Genomic DNA, 14231 nt, shown 5'->3' on the forward strand with positions numbered 1-14231 from the left:
AGGCTGCCCCTCCTTCCTGTGACACTTTCACAAGTTAGAATGGAATATCAACCACAGGCACCAAGGAACAGCTCTCCACACAGGCCTGCTTTGGTCCATCTTGTCTACATTAAGAAGAGAGAGGCTCATTCAGACACATCCCTTCATCCCGACCAGGTGGTTTGCCATGGAAGATGACTTCTGCTCTCTCAGGTCCTTCATAGCTGCCTACATCTTCTCCAGGGATCATTTCTGCATGGACCTTTGAGGTTCTCAGCAGGTGGAAGATCCCCCACATTCCTGTATTGTAAGACCCACTCTGTCCCTGCTCTTCTGTAAAGTTAGATTGAGGGAACAGTGTATGGTTAGGGTTAAGAACCTGTTTGATGTGGCTTAGGAATCACTCTGCTGGATGAAGAATGGTATTGGGAACCTGCGATATTTATAATAATATATAGGTGAAATATATGTATGAAAACAGAAATCCAAGTAAGATTTGAAGGCCAGAAGGGCATTGGGCCCTTGATTGGGATACTTAGCTTTGAATGACTTTCTGCACAGATGTCTCAGATAAATCGATACACAATGGCATAGGACCTTGTACCTTGGATGATTGAATGTAGAAGAGAACATCCAGTCAAAAAGGGATAGTAGGTAGGATTAGGAAGATAGTTGGTAAGTTTTGGAAGAAGAGTGAGTATGCAATTTGGACCAAAAGTTCTTTAGCAATAGGGTGTCGGTTAGAGAGTGAATGTAAACGTCAGCACATGTGAAGAGTCAGTCACAATGATGAACTGGGGAACATATGTAGGAAAGCAGATATCAATAGAGACATTAGGAAATCAGGCAAAGTATAAAGTGAGTGAGTGGATTAGACATTTTCAACAGGGTTGAGGTTGAATATATCATCTTAGGAAGAAACAAATGTGTAGTCACCAATAGCATTGACATTTGAGAGCATTAGGCAACCTGGACAAGGATGTTTTTAGTAATCCATGCTCACTTTCCAATGAGGCTTTGGTGCAATCATAAGTGTGACCTTTGCATTTTGTGTCCAGAATATCACTGTGATAAAATGTATATGTAGATCAGGTGACATGAGTGTTTCTTCCACCATTTCTGGGAGTAATATGTTGAAGACATATAAATTAGCCTTTGGGGGTACAAATAGGTGTACCCTGGGTCTATGAATATAGAGATAATGCATGAATAGACCATACTGTGAATAAATAGTATAACAGGTTCCAATTTAAATAATGGATTGCATTGATATCTGAAAATATATAGGAAATCTAATATTGATACACAACCATTCATTCTAACCAGTTATACATCTAATGGTGATATTGGGGTTATGGTTTACCATGAAGGGGGTGTGAGTTTTGCTTCACAAGGGATTATGGAAATGGAAAAGAATGTGTTTGGAAAGAAGTCTCATGAAAAGACCAGTCAAGAAACGTGGAGGTATACATGTGTTCTGAAGCAGGAAGTGATTGAAAGGGAAATAAATGCCTAGAAATTTGTGAACTTGAGGATGAAATACATATCCTATGATGTGCATCAACTGAAGAAATAGTAATGTACCAGTGTTGAATAAAAATGAACGTCAAAATACACATCATGTCCCATAGGAATCTACTTGAATTCATGTTAAACTGGGTCAGTTACTGTAGAAATATTAGGATTTCAGCACTAGGAAACAAATATGTATTTCAGGCGGATGACTATTTCTGAGAATAATCTTGTGAAAAGTTGATTATAAATCCACATATATGAACATGAATGAATTTAGGGAGTATATAATATGACACATACATTTCATATTTTGAAAAATCTGGAGAGTGTGTGTATGTGTGTGAATATATGTATATAAAACACACACACAAACACAGATATTAAAGAGTTGAAATATATATGCCAATCGAAATTCATCATGAAATATTTATCATCCACAGATCCAAAAATACTTATTTTACTGAACATGTATTTATGTATCATGTTGTTCAAGTGGGAAGCTCACCTGGAGGTTGAATTCTCAGTTCCAACAGCGTTTAGGAGGAGTGATCTCTTCTCACAACTTGTATCTGCCAAGTCAGCCACCTCACAAGAATGGACGTGGGATAGGGGGTAGGATTCTATATGTGCATGAAAAATGCATGTTGCTGAATAGGCTACAGAGAAAGGGAGACAGGAATTCACATATTTGTTAACATTCAAAACACATGGAGAACTATTTCTATTAAATTGGACTAGATTTATAACACCTACCCTTTATAATGCCAAAGGCCAGTCCAACTATTCACCAGGCCTCCTCTGAACTGCCTGTATTTCTATTCTGTTTGAGTTATTTTTCTCCATCATATTAGTATTCATAGTCACAATCTAGTAGGGTATGGGTTAGTGTCAGGGATTCAGTATTTCGAACGGAAAATAGGAAAATGAATCCAGTGTGTAGGCCAATATGTGCTACAAAAAAATCTTCCCACTCTCCTCCAGAACATTGCCTTGACATTACCTTCACAATAAGTAAGACACAATTTGAGGAGAAGAGTTAGAAATGCTGTGAATACATATGTGGAATGGAAAATGCTCAGGAGTTCACAACCTTGGAGGTGGTAGACTAGTTTCCATGAGTTTAGGACATGGTAAACACTCCACAAACGTGGAGCTCTGCTGGCTTAAAGACTTCCTGAGAAACTGCCTCTGAGGTTGGGCACTTGAAATATATGTTGTTGTCAGGAGCTTTAGCTTCCTTTGTAGTGAGACCATCAAACCTGGTCTGCATCTATGTGACCTGGAGGACATGGTTTCTGATTTTCCAATGAACATGAGGCAGAAGTGCTGAATTCTCTCTTTGCAGGTAAACTGTGGCCACTGGGGTCTAAGTGTCTCCCTGTGTGGTCTGTGAAGCCATTTGGTCATCCTCCACTTTTTGTGGTGTTTCTTGCTGCTGCACTGGGAGTTTGGAATTTGCTTCAGGAAATACAAGGAGTTCAACTGGGACACAGTGCTGGAGGGAGTTCTGTCACGTGTGGTGGGTCAAGGTCCTAGGAGAATGCACCAGCCAGGCTTCTATCCCACAGAGCTTGCCCCCTTGACCATAGCAACCTGATTCTGAACATTGCCCTGAAACCTCTCCATATAACAAGATGCCTTTACATAGAAGGGTCTGCTCACTGCACCATGTCAGTCACAAGCCATTTGGAAGCCAATGGCAGATCCACATGGCCCCACCACAGATGTTTTATCACACACCTGCACACCACTGCTCTAGGCCCACTACTCAGCGGGCCCCAACTTACTGGCATCTCTGTTTTACACCATTTTCATGAAACCCAGTCAATCAAGGCACTGTCTGGTACACTCATGATCAGCAACAGGACATCCAAAGTTTCTCCAGTGCCACCTGGTCATGGGAATTTCAAAAATGTCATGGTATTTATCTAGCTAGCCATTTTTAAAGGATGAAGTTGGAGGCACTGTGTGTTTCCATTCCTTCAGGAACCATTAAATGGTGAGGAAGCTCATTTCGACGAAAGCTCTGGAGAACCCTCACAAACAAGTCTTCCCAAAGAGTGGCCAAAAGGTCACAGGAAGCCAGGCCCATTGAGGTCTACAATGTGAGGTCCACGTGTGTTTGGACTCTCCACGATGGCTGCCAGGTCTTTAAGAATAAACTCATGTGATATCCAGGCTGAGATTCCCAGTGCTCTGTGGAAAGCCAGCCTGGGCCTAGATCTCAGTTTCCAAGGGCGACTCTCATGCGTGGCCTCCTAACATCCCGACACAATTCACGGCAATACTTCTCTGAGGTCAGTTCCAGAACTCAGTCTCCAAGGGGAATCACACCAGAGTTCAAGCCCAGGTGGACCCAGTCATCTCTTCCCACTGCCACACCACAATTCAAACCAAAACACTGCCACATGGCCCTCATCTTCTTCCATATAGACACTCATCATAACCTCTGGCTGGAGGTTTCCATGAGGGGCACAGCCCAAGACAGTGTCCACAATATGCTCCCTTGCCTCTCATTTGCCTAATGTCAGGGTGGACTGGACACCCTTCCTGTGGACCTGGAGTGATCAAATAGGCCTGCCTTTAATACTGCTCTACTTCTCCAATTGGAGGCCTACTGACTGCCGGGTATAGATTCTTTGTGTGAACTGGAGTCATGAGAAAACCCAAGCACCTATGGGCTAGCCTCTGCATGGCTTTGAAGGACTCATTTGACACAAAGGATCCCTATTCTCACTTGATGGAGGTCAGGAATCTTACAGAGGAAGGCGAGAGACCTCATCCAGGATGACTGCTTTTGTGCCAATTTGGCTTTGGATGCACACATGGGATCTTTCTTTGGATCCACCAGGTGCTGACAATCTAAGCCACAGCCTCACACAGGGCCAAGAGGCTGATTCAGACACATCCCTTTGCAAAGCAATTAAGCAAAGAGCCACAGGTGATGCCCATTCATTTCCATTTGAAAACTGTTTTCTTCAGGCTTCACAAAGGGGTGCCCTGAGGCAAAGGCCTTCCTGACATTCAGGGCCACAGAAGGATAGGTAAGCCCAAGGCCCAAAGCAGGCTTTCTCCAGGGAGACTTTACTGGTCACACTGATATCTGAGTTTTCTGAGATGCTCACCATTCCTTTCAACTATCCAGTACATGGCCATGTCACCGAGCTTGGAGGTGGTACATATCTTGGACACAAAACCATGAGCCTATTCTGGAGAGTGGCCAGAATTCAGGAAGAAAACAGGAACTTAGGAAGATAGTAGGTGTTGCCCATCCATAAGGCAAGCCGCAGTCCATTCATAAATTGGGCAGGATGAATGCTGGGAAGCTTTCTACTAGACAGGACACATCCATTGATGCATTCTCTTTTCTAATGTCTACAACCAGGGACACAGTGGGATACACAAACATAGAAACACTCGCCTTGTCAAAAGCCTTACTAGAAACAGTCCACTCCAAACCAAACAAACCGCCTTTCCTACCTATTCTCAGAACATGAGACAAAACCACAAACTCACACCCACACCCACAAAGGCACCTCCTTCCAAGTTGGTCTGTGACTACCCGGAGTGTCGTCTGACTGGTGGGCCATACTATGTTCCCCCGAAAGGGCCTGTCCTGTCTCACATCTGGCCTCCTTGGCCAACTTTGTGAAGTTGTCAGGAGCCAGCGGTGAGCCACTACCTGCTTTCTCAGGAAAGGCCCCTCTGCAGAGCTTTCCTGGCATTTGGCAATCCTCACCTCAGCGGGTACCAAGAAAGACTGACTCTGTCCTTGGTAAATCCAAACAAGTGAGCCCACTGGGACTGGGACTGGGACTGGCTCTGGGTGCCTGGCTTCCTGGATCCCAAGTTCAGAGAGTTCCATCACCAAGGAAGTGAGGTGAGGTCACTTCCTTCAGGAACTGAATGAGGTCACTGCCTTGGCAACCACTGTGTCCTAACAGTTGCTTCCAAGGCTCCCATGAGATGGAGGCTGCCCCTCCTTCCTGTGACACTTTCACAAGTTAGAATGGAATATCAACCACAGGCACCAAGGAACAGCTCTCCACACAGGCCTGCTTTGGTCCATCTTGTCTACATTAAGAAGAGAGAGGCTCATTCAGACACATCCCTTCATCCCGACCAGGTGGTTTGCCATGGAAGATGACTTCTGCTCTCTCAGGTCCTTCATAGCTGCCTACATCTTCTCCAGGGATCATTTCTGCATGGACCTTTGAGGTTCTCAGCAGGTGGAAGATCCCCCACATTCCTGTATTGTAAGACCCACTCTGTCCCTGCTCTTCTGTAAAGTTAGATTGAGGGAACAGTGTATGCTTAGGGTTAAGAACCTGTTTGATGTGGCTTAGGAATCACTCTGCTGGATGAAGAATGGTATTGGGAACCTGCGATATTTATAATAATATATAGGTGAAATATATGTATGAAAACAGAAATCCAAGTAAGATTTGAAGGCCAGAAGGGCATTGGGCCCTTGATTGGGATACTTAGCTTTGAATGACTTTCTGCACAGATGTCTCAGATAAATCGATACACAATGGCATAGGACCTTGTACCTTGGATGATTGAATGTAGAAGAGAACATCCAGTCAAAAAGGGATAGTAGGTAGGATTAGGAAGATAGTTGGTAAGTTTTGGAAGAAGAGTGAGTATGCAATTTGGACCAAAAGTTCTTTAGCAATAGGGTGTCGGTTAGAGAGTGAATGTAAACGTCAGCACATGTGAAGAGTCAGTCACAATGATGAACTGGGGAACATATGTAGGAAAGCAGATATCAATAGAGACATTAGGAAATCAGGCAAAGTATAAAGTGAGTGAGTGGATTAGACATTTTCAACAGGGTTGAGGTTGAATATATCATCTTAGGAAGAAACAAATGTGTAGTCACCAATAGCATTGACATTTGAGAGCATTAGGCAACCTGGACAAGGATGTTTTTAGTAATCCATGCTCACTTTCCAATGAGGCTTTGGTGCAATCATAAGTGTGACCTTTGCATTTTGTGTCCAGAATATCACTGTGATAAAATGTATATGTAGATCAGGTGACATGAGTGTTTCTTCCACCATTTCTGGGAGTAATATGTTGAAGACATATAAATTAGCCTTTGGGGGTACAAATAGGTGTACCCTGGGTCTATGAATATAGAGATAATGTATGAATAGACCATACTGTGAATAAATAGTATAACAGGTTCCAATTTAAATAATGGATTGCATTGATATCTGAAAATATATAGGAAATCTAATATTGATACACAACCATTCATTCTAACCAGTTATACATCTAATGGTGATATTGGGGTTATGGTTTACCATGAAGGGGGTGTGAGTTTTGCTTCACAAGGGATTATGGAAATGGAAAAGAATGTGTTTGGAAAGAAGTCTCATGAAAAGACCAGTCAAGAAACGTGGAGGTATACATGTGTTCTGAAGCAGGAAGTGATTGAAAGGGAAATAAATGCCTAGAAATTTGTGAACTTGAGGATGAAATACATATCCTATGATGTGCATCAACTGAAGAAATAGTAATGTACCAGTGTTGAATAAAAATGAACGTCAAAATACACATCATGTCCCATAGGAATCTACTTGCATTCATGTTAAACTGGGTCAGTTACTGTAGAAATATTAGGATTTCAGCACTAGGAAACAAATATGTATTTCAGGTGGATGACTATTTCTGAGAATAATCTTGTGAAAAGTTGATTATAAATCCACATATATGAACATGAATGAATTTAGGGAGTATATAATATGACACATACATTTCATATTTTGAAAAATCTGGAGAGTGTGTGTATGTGTGTGTGTATATATATATATATATATATATATATATATATATATATATATATATACACAAAAGAAAAACACACACACAAACACAGACTTTAAAGAGTAGAAATATATATGCCAATCGAAATTCATCATGAAATATTTATCATCCACACATCCAAAAATATTTATTTTACTGAACATGTATTTATGTATCATGTTGTTCAAGTGGGAAGCTCACCTGGAGGTTGAATTCTCAGTTCCAACAGCGTTTAGGAGGAGTGATCTCTTCTCACAGTTTGTATCTGCCAAGTCAGCCACCTCACAAGAATGGACGTGGGATAGGAGGTAGGATTCTATATGTGCATGTAAAAATGCATGTTGCTGAATAGGCTACAGAGAAAGGGAGACAGGAATTCACATATTTGTTAACATTCAAAACACATGGAGAACTATTTCTATTAAATTGGACTAGATTTATAACACCTACACTTTATAATGCCAAAGGCCAGTCCAACTATACACCAGGCCTGCTCTGAACTGCCTGTATTTCTATTCTGTTTGAGTTATTTTTCTCCATCACATTAGTATTCGTAGTCACTATCTAGTAGGGTATGGGTTAGTGTCAGGGATTCAGTATTTCGAACGGAAAATAGGAAAATGAATCCAATGTGTAGGCCAATATGTGCTACAAAAAAATCTTCCCACTCTCATCCAGAACATTGCCTTGACATTACCTTCACAATAAGTAAGACACAATTTGAGGAGAAGAGTGAGAAATGCTGTGAATACATATGTGGAATGGAAAATGCTCAGGAGTTCACAACCTTGGAGGTGGTAGACTAGTTTCCATGAGTAAGGGACAGGGTAAACACTCCACAAACGTGGAGCTCTGCTGGCCTAAAGACTTTGTGAGAAACTGCTTCTGAGGTTGGGCACTTGAAATATATGTTGTTGTCAGGAGCTTTAGCTTCCTTTGTAGTGAGACCATCAAACCTGGTCTGCATCTATGTGACCTGGAGGACATGGTTTCTGATTTTCCAATGAACATGAGGCAGAAGTGCTGAATTCTCTCTTTGCAGGTAAACTGTGGCCACTGGGGTCTAAGTGTCTCCCTGTGTGGTCTGTGAAGCCATTTGGTCATCCTCCACTTTTTGTGGTGTTTCTTGCTGCTGCACTGGGAGTTTGGAATTTGCTTCAGGAAATACAAGGAGTTCAACTGGGACACAGTGCTGGAGGGAGTTCTGTCACGTGTGGTGGGTCAAGGTCCTAGGAGAATGCACCAGCCAGGCTTCTATCCCACAGAGCTTGCCCCCTTGACCATAGCAACCTGATTCTGAACATTGCCCTGAAACCTCTCCATATAACAAGATGCCTTTACATAGAAGGGTCTGCTCACTGCACCATGTCAGTCACAAGCCATTTGGAAGCCAATGGCAGATCCACATGGCCCCACCACAGATGTTTTATCACACACCTGCACACCACTGCTCTAGGCCCACTACTCAGTGGGCCCCAACTTACTGGCATCTCTGTTTTACACCATTTTCATGAAACCCAGTCAATCAAGGCACTGTCTGGTACACTCATGATCAGCAACAGGACATCCAAAGGTTCTCCAGTGACACCTGGTCATGGGAATTTCAAAAATGTCATGGTATTTATCTAGCTAGCCATTTTTAAAGGATGAAGTTGGAGGCACTGTGGGTTTCCATTCCTTCAGGAACCATTAAATGGTGAGGAAGCTCATTTCAACGAAAGCTCTGGGGAACTCTCACAAACAAGGCTTCCCAAAGAGTGGCCAAAAGGTCACAGGAAGCCAGGCCCATTGAGGTCTACAATGTGAGGTCCACGTGTGTTTGGACTCTCCACGATGGCTGCCAGGTCTTTTAGAATAAAATCATGTGATATCCGGGCTGAGATTCCCAGTGCTCTGTGGAAAGCCAGCCTGGGCCTAGATCTCAGTTTCCAAGGACGACTCTCATGCGTGGCCTCCTAACATCCCGAAACTATTCACGGCAATACTTCTCTGAGGTCAGTTCTAGAACTCAGTCTCCAAGGGGAATCACACCAGAGTTCAAGCCCAGGTGGACCCAGTCATCTCTTCCCACTGCCACACCACAATTCAAACCAAAACACTGCCACATGGCCCTCATCTTCTTCCATATAGACACTCATCATAACCTCTGGCTGGAGGTTTCCATGAGGGGCACAGCCCAAGACAGTGTCCACAATAAGCTCCCTTGCCTCTCATTTGCCTAATGTAGGGTGGACTGGACACCCTTCCTGTGGACCTGGAGTGATCAAATAGGCCTGCCTTTAATACTGCTCTACTTCTCCAATTGGAGGCCTACTGACTGCCGGGTATAGATTCTTTGTGTGAACTGGAGTCATGAGAAAACCCAAGCACCTATGGGCTAGCCTCTGCATGGCTTTGAAGGACTCATTTGACACAAAGGATCCCTATTCTCACTTGATGGAGGTCAGGAACCTTACAGAGGAAGGCGAGAGACCTCATCCAGGATGACTGCTTTTGTGCCAATTTGGCTTTGGATGCACACATGGGATCTTTCTTTGGATCCACCAGGTGCTGACAATCTAAGCCACAGCCTCACACAGGGCCAAGAGGCTGATTCAGACACATCCCTTTGCAAAGCAATTAAGCAAAGAGCCACAGGTGATGCCCATTCATTTCCATTTGAAAACTGTTTTCTTCAGGCTTCACAAAGGGGTGCCCTGAGGCAAAGGCCTTCCTGACATTCAGGGCCACAGAAGGATAGGTAAGCCCAAGGCCCAAAGCAGGCTTTCTCCAGGGAGACTTTACTGGTCACACTGATATCTGAGTTTTCTGAGATGCTCACCATTCCTTTCAACTATCCAGTACATGGCCATGTCACCGAGCTTGGAGGTGGTACATATCTTGGACACAAAACCATGAGCCTATTCTGGAGAGTGGCCAGAATTCAGGAAGAAAACAGGAACTTACGAAGATAGTAGGTGTTGCCCATCCATAAGGCAAGCCGCAGTCCATTCATAAATTGGGCAGGATGAATGCTGGGAAGCTTTCTACTAGACAGGACACATCCATTGATGCATTCTCTTTTCTAATGTCTACAACCAGGGACACAGTGGGATACACAAACATAGAAACACTCGCCTTGTCAAAAGCCTTACTAGAAACAGTCCACTCCAAACCAAACAAACCGCCTTTCCTACCTATTCTCAGAACATGAGACAAAACCACAAACTCACACCCACACCCACAAAGGCACCTCCTTCCAAGTTGGTCTGTGACTACCCGGAGTGTCGTCTGACTGGTGGGCCATACTATGTTCCCCCGAAAGGGCCTGTCCTGTCTCACATCTGGCCTCCTTGGCCAACTCTGTGAAGTTGTCAGGAGCCAGCGGTGAGCCACTACCTGCTTTCTCAGGAAAGGCCCCTCTGCAGAGCTTTCCTGGCATTTGGCAATCCTCACCTCAGTGGGTACCAAGAAAGACTGACTCTGTCCTTGGTAAATCCAAACAAGTGAGCCCACTGGGACTGGGACTGGGACTGGCTCTGGGTGCCTGGCTTCCTGGATCCCAAGTTCAGAGAGTTCCATCACCAAGGAAGTGAGGTGAGGTCACTTCCTTCAGGAACTGAATGAGGTCACTGCCTTGGCAACCACTGTGTCCTAACAGTTGCTTCCAAGGCTCCCATGAGATGGAGGCTTCCCCTCCTTCCTGTGACATTTTCACAAGTTAGAATGGAATATCAACCACAGGCACCAAGGAACAGCTCTCCACACAGGCCTGCTTTGGTCCATCTTGTCTACATTAAGAAGAGAGAGGCTCATTCAGACACAACCCTTCATCCTGACCAGGTTGTTTGCCATGGAAGGTGACTTCTGCTCTCTCAGGTCCTTCATAGCTGCCTACATCTTCTCCAGGGATCATTTCTGCATGGACCTTTGAGGTTCTCAGCAGGTGGAAGATCCCCCACATTCCTGTATTGTAAGACCCACTCTGTCCCTGCTCTTCTGTAAAGTTAGATTGAGGGAACAGTGTATGCTTAGGGTTAAGAACCTGTTTGATGTGGCTTAGGAATCACTCTGCTGGATGAAGAATGGTATTGGGAACCTGCGATATTTATAATAATATATAGGTGAAATATATGTATGAAAACAGAAATCCAAGTAAGATTTGAAGGCCAGAAGGGCATTGGGCCCTTGATTGGGATACTTAGCTTTGAATGACTTTCTGCACAGATGTCTCAGATAAATCGATATACAATGGCATAGGACCTTGTACCTTGGATGATTGAATGTAGAAGAGAACATCCAGTCAAAAAGGGATAGTAGGTAGGATTAGGAAGAAAGTTGGTAAGTTTTGGAAGAAGAGTGAGTATGCAATTTGGACCAAAAGTTCTTTAGCAATAGGGTGTCGGTTAGAGAGTGAATGTAAACGTCAGCACATGTGAAGAGTCAGTCACAATGATGAACTGGGGAACATATGTAGGAAAGCAGATATCAATAGAGACATTAGGAAATCAGGCAAAATATAAAGTGAGTGAGTGGATTAGACATTTTCAACAGGGTTGAGGTTGAATATATCATCTTAGGAAGAAACAAATGTGTAGTCACCAATAGCATTGACATTTGAGAGCATTAGGCAACCTGGACAAGGATGTTTTTAGTAATCCATGCTCACTTTCCAATGAGGCTTTGGTGCAATCATAAGTGTGACCTTTGCATTTTGTGTCCAGAATATCACTGTGATAAAATGTATATGTAGATCAGGTGACATGAGTGTTTCTTCCACCATTTCTGGGAGTAATATGTTGAAGACATATAAATTAGCCTTTGGGGGTACAAATAGGTGTACCCTGGGTCTATGAATATAGAGATAATGTATGAATAGACCATACTGTGAATAAATAGTATAACAGGTTCCAATTTAAATAATGGATTGCATTGATATCTGAAAATATATAGGAAATCTAATATTGATACACAACCATTCATTCTAACCAGTTATACATCTAATGGTGATATTGGGGTTATGGTTTACCATGAAGGGGGTGTGAGTTTTGCTTCACAAGGGATTATGGAAATGGAAAAGAATGTGTTTGGAAAGAAGTCTCATGAAAAGACCAGTCAAGAAACGTGGAGGTATACATGTGTTCTGAAGCAGGAAGTGATTGAAAGGGAAATAAATGCCTAGAAATTTGTGAACTTGAGGATGAAATACATATCCTATGATGTGCATCAACTGAAGAAATAGTAATGTACCAGTGTTGAATAAAAATGAACGTCAAAATACACATCATGTCCCATAGGAATCTACTTGCATTCATGTTAAACTGGGTCAGTTACTGTAGAAATATTAGGATTTCAGCACTAGGAAACAAATATGTATTTCAGGTGGATGACTATTTCTGAGAATAATCTTGTGAAAAGTTGATTATAAATCCACCTATATGAACATGAATGAATTTAGGGAGTATATAATATGACACATACATTTCATATTTTGAAAAATCTGGAGAGTGTGTGTATGTGTGTGTGTGTGTGTATATATATATACACAAAAAAAACAACACACACACACAAACCCAGACATTAAAGAGTAGAAATATATATGCCAATCGAAATTCATCATGAAATATTTATCATCCACAGATCCAAAAATATTTATTTTACTGAACATGTATTTATGTATCATGTTGTTCAAGTGGGAAGCTCACCTGGAGGTTGAATTCTCAGTTCCAACAGCGTTTAGGAGGAGTGATCTCTTCTCACAACTTGTATCTGCCAAGTCAGCCACCTCACAAGAATGGACGTGGGATAGGAGGTAGGATTCTATATGTGCATGTAAAAATGCATGTTGCTGAATAGGCTACAGAGAAAGGGAGACAGGAATTCACATATTTGTTAACATTCAAAACACATGGAGAACTATTTCTATTAAATTGGACTAGATTTATAACACCTACCCTTTATAATGCCAAAGGCCAGTCCAACTATACACCAGGCCTCCTCTGAACTGCCTGTATTTCTATTCTGTTTGAGTTATTTTTCTCCATCATATTAGTATTCGTAGTCACAATCTAGTAGGGTATGGGTTAGTGTCAGGGATTCAGTATTTCGAACGGAAAATAGGAAAATGAATCCAATGTGTAGGCCAATATGTGCTACAAAAAAATCTTCCCACTCTCATCCAGAACATTGCCTTGACATTACCTTCGCAATAAGTAAGACACAATTTGAGGAGAAGAGTTAGAAATGCTGTGAATACATATGTGGAATGGAAAATGCTCAGGAGTTCACAACCTTGGAGGTGGTAGACTAGTTTCCATGAGTAAGGGACAGGGTAAACACTCCACAAACGTGGAGCTCTGCTGGCCTAAAGACTTCGTGAGAAACTGCTTCTGAGGTTGGGCACTTGAAATATATGTTGTTGTCAGGAGCTTTAGCTTCCTTTGTAGTGAGACCATCAAACCAGGTCTGCATCTATGTGACCTGGAGGACATGGTTTCTGATTTTCCAATGAACATGAGGCAGAAGTGCTGAATTCTCTCTTTGCAGGTAAACTGTGGCCACTGGGGTCTAAGTGTCTCCGTGTGTGGACTGTGAAGCCATTTGGTCATCCTCCACTTTTCGTGGTGTTTCTTGCTGCTGCACTGGGAGTTCGGAATTTGCTTCAGGAAATACAAGGAGTTCAACTGGGACACAGTGCTGGAGGGAGTTCTGTCACGTGTGGTGGGTCAAGGTCCTAGGAGAATGCACCAGCCAGGCTTCTATCCCACAGAGCTTGCCCCCTTGACCATAGCAACCTGATTCTGAACATTGCCCTGAAACCTCTCCATATAACAAGATGCCTTTACATAGAAGGGTCTGCTCACTGCACCATGTCAGTCACAAGCCATTTGGAAGCCAATGGCAGATCCACATGGCGCCACCACAGATGTTTTATCACACACCTG

This window comes from Spermophilus citellus (genome assembly GCF_964194105.1).
Source record: "Spermophilus citellus genome assembly, chromosome: 12".
Classification (NCBI taxonomy): Eukaryota; Metazoa; Chordata; class Mammalia; order Rodentia; family Sciuridae; genus Spermophilus; species Spermophilus citellus.